The following is a 6000-nucleotide window of genomic DNA, read 5'->3' on the forward strand; positions in this document are numbered from 1 at the left end:
ACAGACACAGCCCTGGGTATAGGCAACCCAGCCTGGCGGAGATCTGCGCTTTGAGGAGCGCACTTTTTTAGTTTGTTCTGCATGGGGTCACTCCCTTGAAAAGGAAAGACGCTGATTGTGCACAGAGCAGTGGTTCTCAACCTTTTCTGGATCAGGGCCCACTTGAAAGAGTTTCTTTTAATGATCAATCAATCCGTTGTGTTCAGGGCTTGGGCTTGGAACAAACATAGTATTCCTATTTATCGGTATCGCAATGAAAACTCATTTTTCAAGGTTTTAAACAAAAAAATTAAAAGTTATATTATGAATAAAATATTGTTTATTTCCCAATTATTTGGGGGCCCCACTTGCAGTATCTTCACAGCCCACCAGTGGGCCCCAGACCGCAGATTGAAAATCACTATCATATAACATATATACTGTATATAACCTTCTATAGAGTGTATGCTATGGATGTAGGTCATGATAATTCATATCAGCTTAACCGCCGGCATGGTAAAGTCTCTTCTAAATAATATAGATGATGTATGGTGAGAGTATAGGGGGTTCACTCTATGCTGACACCCTCGCAATAGATAAATATTGTATTTTAGCGCTGTCGAGGTGCATTTCCTATTCATTTTATCCACGGGTAAAAAAAGAATAATCTTGGAGCTGAAGGTGAGCCAGAGGGCCAAAATGACCATAGCAATAAGGGTCTAAGATAAAACAAAATGAAATAAAATAAAACAGTATGGTTTAAAGGGGAAAGTTCAGTGCACAGGCATTGTTTTGGTATGGCAGAATATGGCACTTGGTATACCTTACTAAAATATGACTAGGTCAGATTTGTGTTAAACCAGCAACCTTAAGGTCACAGTACAATCTCTCTAGCCTCCTATTACTTTTCTTGTGAACTATAACTGTTTGTAGTTATATTTTTTATGTGTGTAGGCTACAGTTTTTGCCTGGTGAAGTCCTAAAAGGATCGAAACGTTGCTCCAATAATAAAAGTATGTTTTTGGAGCTTAAAAACAGTGTGCGGATGTTTTTATCTTCTCCTTGTAGGCTACAGTTACCATCAGGCCTGTCAGAACTGTGACACACGGTGAATTATTGTCAAAGACAATCTCCTGCATGTTGTTTTTCATGGCTAAAAATATCTTGTGATCCGCACGGTGCATGCATGAGGACGACTCCCCCAGAGATTCAATTCTGATCCAGTGTTGATGGTTTAAACATCAGACAGTAAGCTGTGCATGAAAATGTGATGCAGATTAAGCTAGTTGCAGCATGCCTGACAAGAAGATAGAATTTTTAATTATTTTATTTCTTTATAATCTTCTACACAGTAAAATCCTTAGTTTTAGTTTAACTCAAATAGTGTAAAAAATGTAACCAAATGGACACGGAAGGATTAAATTAACACCAAGGATTTGACTGTGTATATCTTGTATAAGAGCGATGTTTAGCAGGGTGTAGACTCTGACCTGATTGGGAGAGTTGTCATGACAGATGATGAACTACAGCGGACATGGTGTAACATTTTGCGGCTTGTGTGTGTGTGTGTGTGTGTGTGTGTGTGTGTGTGTGTGTGTGTGTGTGTGTGTGTGTGTGTGTGTGTGTGTGTGTGTGTGTGTGTGTGTGTGTGTGTGGACCCGACGCGAGAGCACAAGCATGCGTTTGGACTGAGAGAGAGAGAGAGAGAGAGAGAGAGAGAGAGAGACAAAGGAAGGGAGAGAGCAGATGAACACAGAAGATGAGCGAGAGAGACAGACAGAAAAGAAGAAAGAAAGAAAGAAAGAAAGAAAGAAAGAAAGAAAGAAAGAAAGAAAAAAAGGGAGAAAACACGGAGGAGGAAGTGACAGATTGAGAGAGAATGGAGAGACAGATAGAGGAAAGGAGATGGAAACTGACATGGAACAGGGAGGGAGTGGGAGAGAAAGAGAGAGAGAGAGAGAGAGAGAGAGAGAGAGAGAGAGAGAGAGAGAGAGAGAGATCCAGGTCAGCTGAGAGGCCTCAGCTGGAGTGAGACTCCTACACCTGTCAGCACCCGGGGGCCCTTCTCTCTCTCTCTCTCTCTCTCTCTCTCTCTCTCTCTCTCTCTCTCTCTCTCTCTCTGTGTCCAGCTGGACAGGCAGGAGCTCGCCCGCCCCTCCACCTCCTCCACCCTCCCCCCGGCCCCCGGTCCATCCAGGACGATGCAGTTCAACCATGCGTGTACATCCATCCCCGGGAAGGGAATTCATTCCGGAAGCTTCCTCTCCATTGCATCCACACACCCCCTACTCTCTCTCCCCTCTTTCTTTCTTCTTTCTCTCTCCATCTCTCTCGTGTTCTTTCCCTTTTTCCTATTGCTCGCGTAATCATCTCTATTCTCTCACACACAGCTGCACACTAAACTCATTCTTTTTTATACGGATGTTTGACTTTTTTTGTATTCTAAAGCCTAATTTATGATTCCGAGACGCGTTCTTTTGAGCTTGTAGACCGGCTATTTTTGACGGGTGACACCGTCGTGAGACAAGGTATAAATCGGGCTTAACGTTTTAAAATAATCGTCTCTGTCGGGTGGAAACCCCGTCCAAAACTGTTACTTTTCGCGCCACGTTTCAAGCTTGTGGATCTGCTACCTTTGATGCTTTTGTGTGACGCTGTAGTATGATCAAGTAGGGCGTTAATTTACAACAAAACACAAAAAGTTAAAATATGGAGAGAAGAGGTTTCTGCCCGACAGCAATGATATGCACCTATTGCGAGGGTGTTAGCATAGAATGAACCCCTATACTCTCGCTTTACATATTATCTATATTATTTAGAAGAGACTTTACCATGCCGGCGGTTAAGCTGATATGAATCATCATGACCTACATAGCATACACTCTATAGGAGGTCATGTATACGTTATATCACAGTGATTCTCAACCTGCGGGCGGGGGCCCACTGGTAGCAACATTTTATATTGATAAAATAACATAAATATCAAAAGATTGATGTAAAAACATTTCATATGTTTTCTTTTTACTTTGAAAAATGAGTTTTCATTGTGATTAAATATTGATCGAAGCCACAACACAATCGATTGATAATTAAAATGACATGCTCTGAAAATTCGATATATGTTTGTAATATGTTTTTTGGTGCCTCCATTCTTTTTTCACCTGTGGATAAAATGAAGAGGATATGCATCTCAACGCCGGAGAGCGAACCCCCTACACTCACTTTACATCATCTATATTATTTAGAACAGCGACGGCGAGAGAGAGGCAGTAAAGGCAAACAGAGAGCACGGAAGTGACACACAGAAAACTGTCTGGCCGTTCGGTGACATGCTGCATCCTAACCATTCAGTTATCGGGTCACCCCACGAGACAGTTTTAATTACAGACAACAGAATGAGACAGATTTGAACTTTATTTGAAAATAACGTGTTTTGGATGATTTAGTGATTGTTTTGGTGCCGCATTCATTTCCCCCACCAGAACGCATTGGAGGCTATCACGTTGTCAGCACTCTGAACCGAAGCATTTGATCATTTTATTAGAATTTATTTTATTTATTGTATTCTAATTTATTTATTAGAATACAAATACAATTGAAATACAATACAATACTGTAAGATTGAATATACTGCGTCCTGGGTTGCAAAATGTAGTGTAAGGTGCCGTGTCCACATAAAGCACGCTTTGATGTGCCATAGACTGTCTACTACAGTAGTTCTCAAACCTTTTCGTGTCAAGGACCCCCAAATTGATATATTTTTGGCCGTGGACCCCCCATCTGAAAAGTTTTGTGCCAGGGACCCCCAGAAGAGAAGATTTATGTAAAAATTGAAAAGTCTCCAAACTTTTTAAATATTTTTCAAAACATAAAAAATAGCACAAATAGCACAAGCTTGTAGATCTGCAATTTTTGAATAGCCAACGTATAACGTATTGTGATGATGTGTTAACTACTTTTGCTGGGGACCCCCTGAAACCCCCCCCCCCCACCCCCAAGGACCCCACTTTGAGAACCAATGGTCTACCATGTATTTCTATGGTAAAGACGTGCTGGAGCGCTCCTCTTCCCAGCGCCGAGCATCACTTTTTGGTGCTTTCGGCGGCCAGCATTTTTGGGGCTTCAAGCAGAAAACAGTTCACCTTTTGGGGGCGGAGCACCTCTCATCAATGTTACATTTAATTGATCCCCCTGGCTCTGCGTGACAACAACCCGGTCACTTACGGCCTGACGTTGAATCGTTACTACCCTCGAGAAAATGTTTACTATTGTTTCAGCTATAGGCTATTTGTGCTAATAACACAGGTTATTACAGGTTAAACTGATTTTATTTATTTTCTCTTGTTCTAGGGGAGGTCTTTGTATAAGCCCAATAGGGTTTCATACCTCCCCTGCACATTTCGAATACTTTGGTAATTTATTTTTGTCTGTATATATTTTATTGTGTGTGCAAATAATAAACATAAACAAACAAACATAAACGCAGATTACGTGACATTCGAGCACTAATCAATAAAGTCAATAACTCGCTCCGTGCGAGTGTTCTGGACATGATATCCAAAGTGCTCCTCTGCTCATATAGCTCTTTCTGGGAACACCCATAAAAGTAGTTGAAAAGCACCACATCCCAGGGGAATTCAAAGAAACACAGTCACAATTAAAGTGTAGCCTTATATTAGGTATAAGTTTAATATAAAAATTAAAGTATCACAAAGATATTAAAAGCAACCTGTGGTTTATGTCATACAATCTCTTTAGTCTTTATGTGCGATGATTGGAGGAATTGGCCGTTTCCATCTACACAACCTTTTTTCCAATTAGCATTTATGTCATGAACAAGTTTTTTCCCTCTTTAGTCTGGTACGGGAAACATCAGTGCAATTAAAAGACAGGCTGGAATTATAATTAAATTTGTCTCAGCCGCGGCTCGTTACGTGAAACGACTCTTAACGTTGAACGTGATCGGTGAGCGAGTGCTCTAATATGACAAGTAAAAATGATAAGGTCACTGGCAAACGAGGAGCGGGGGCCGTCTCTCTGTCATTATAAAAAGGACTGGAATACAGCCCCATTAAATAAACAATGAATTCGAGCGAATGAACAGGAACGGATTGACTTGCCGTTAGCCGCGTGCCAATTAGTCTTACACTGCAAACGAGAGAGAGAGAGATTTTTGTTTTAATACAAAAAAAAATACGGAATACAATACAATGACGAGCAGTTGTGTCAATGTGCCAACATTGTTGAACGTCACTGTCATGTTACTAAGTGTAATGTGATGTACTTATTATTTAATAAAGTCTTCTTTAAAGATGGGGGAAAAAAACATGCCCATGGTAATGAGATAATTTCACTTCTATCCATGTAGTTGTGCTTATTTCATGATTTTTCTTTTTACCTAGTTATAATATCACACCACACGCCCTATGAACTTCATAATGATTACCTCTGGATGAATTAACCCTAAAGCTGTAATCCAGAAGTTATTTTGATGAATACAATGTTGTTTTAACCAATCTTTATGGTGGAGTATATTAATACAAAATAATTATATTGATGTATCATTGCTGCCGGTCAGAAACCTTGTATCTCCATCTCCATATGTAAACGTATGTTTCTTTCTAAATGAATGCCCCTACTAAGTGTTGTGCAAAAGTAGCAAAAATAAATAGCCGATCTGCAACCTCACAATTGCTTTGCAATGCAACATGTTGTGAGCTTCTAAGTTGCAGATGATCTTGTTAATGTTTTAAAAATCGTTCTTACACAAATGGATGGCAGCGCCCACACCACAACTATAACTGCAACTATAGTCGTGGACGATATCGTTGCGATCACGTTCAGCGTGACTGTATGAACGATAGAAGCATTCAGGGCCATTCGAAATCCACCGGACATCTGAGGCACCTCTGTGTGGAGTCTTGTGTTATCGTGGAAGGGTCAGTAGCTGATGTGATAGAAGGCAAAAAGGTACAACAGAGCAGCAGCACATGCTTGTCTACAAAGCATTGATGAGGCTTG

Source organism: Gymnoscopelus braueri, assembly GCF_963280865.1.
Source record: "Gymnoscopelus braueri genome assembly, chromosome: 6".
NCBI classification, from domain to species: domain Eukaryota; kingdom Metazoa; phylum Chordata; class Actinopteri; order Myctophiformes; family Myctophidae; genus Gymnoscopelus; species Gymnoscopelus braueri.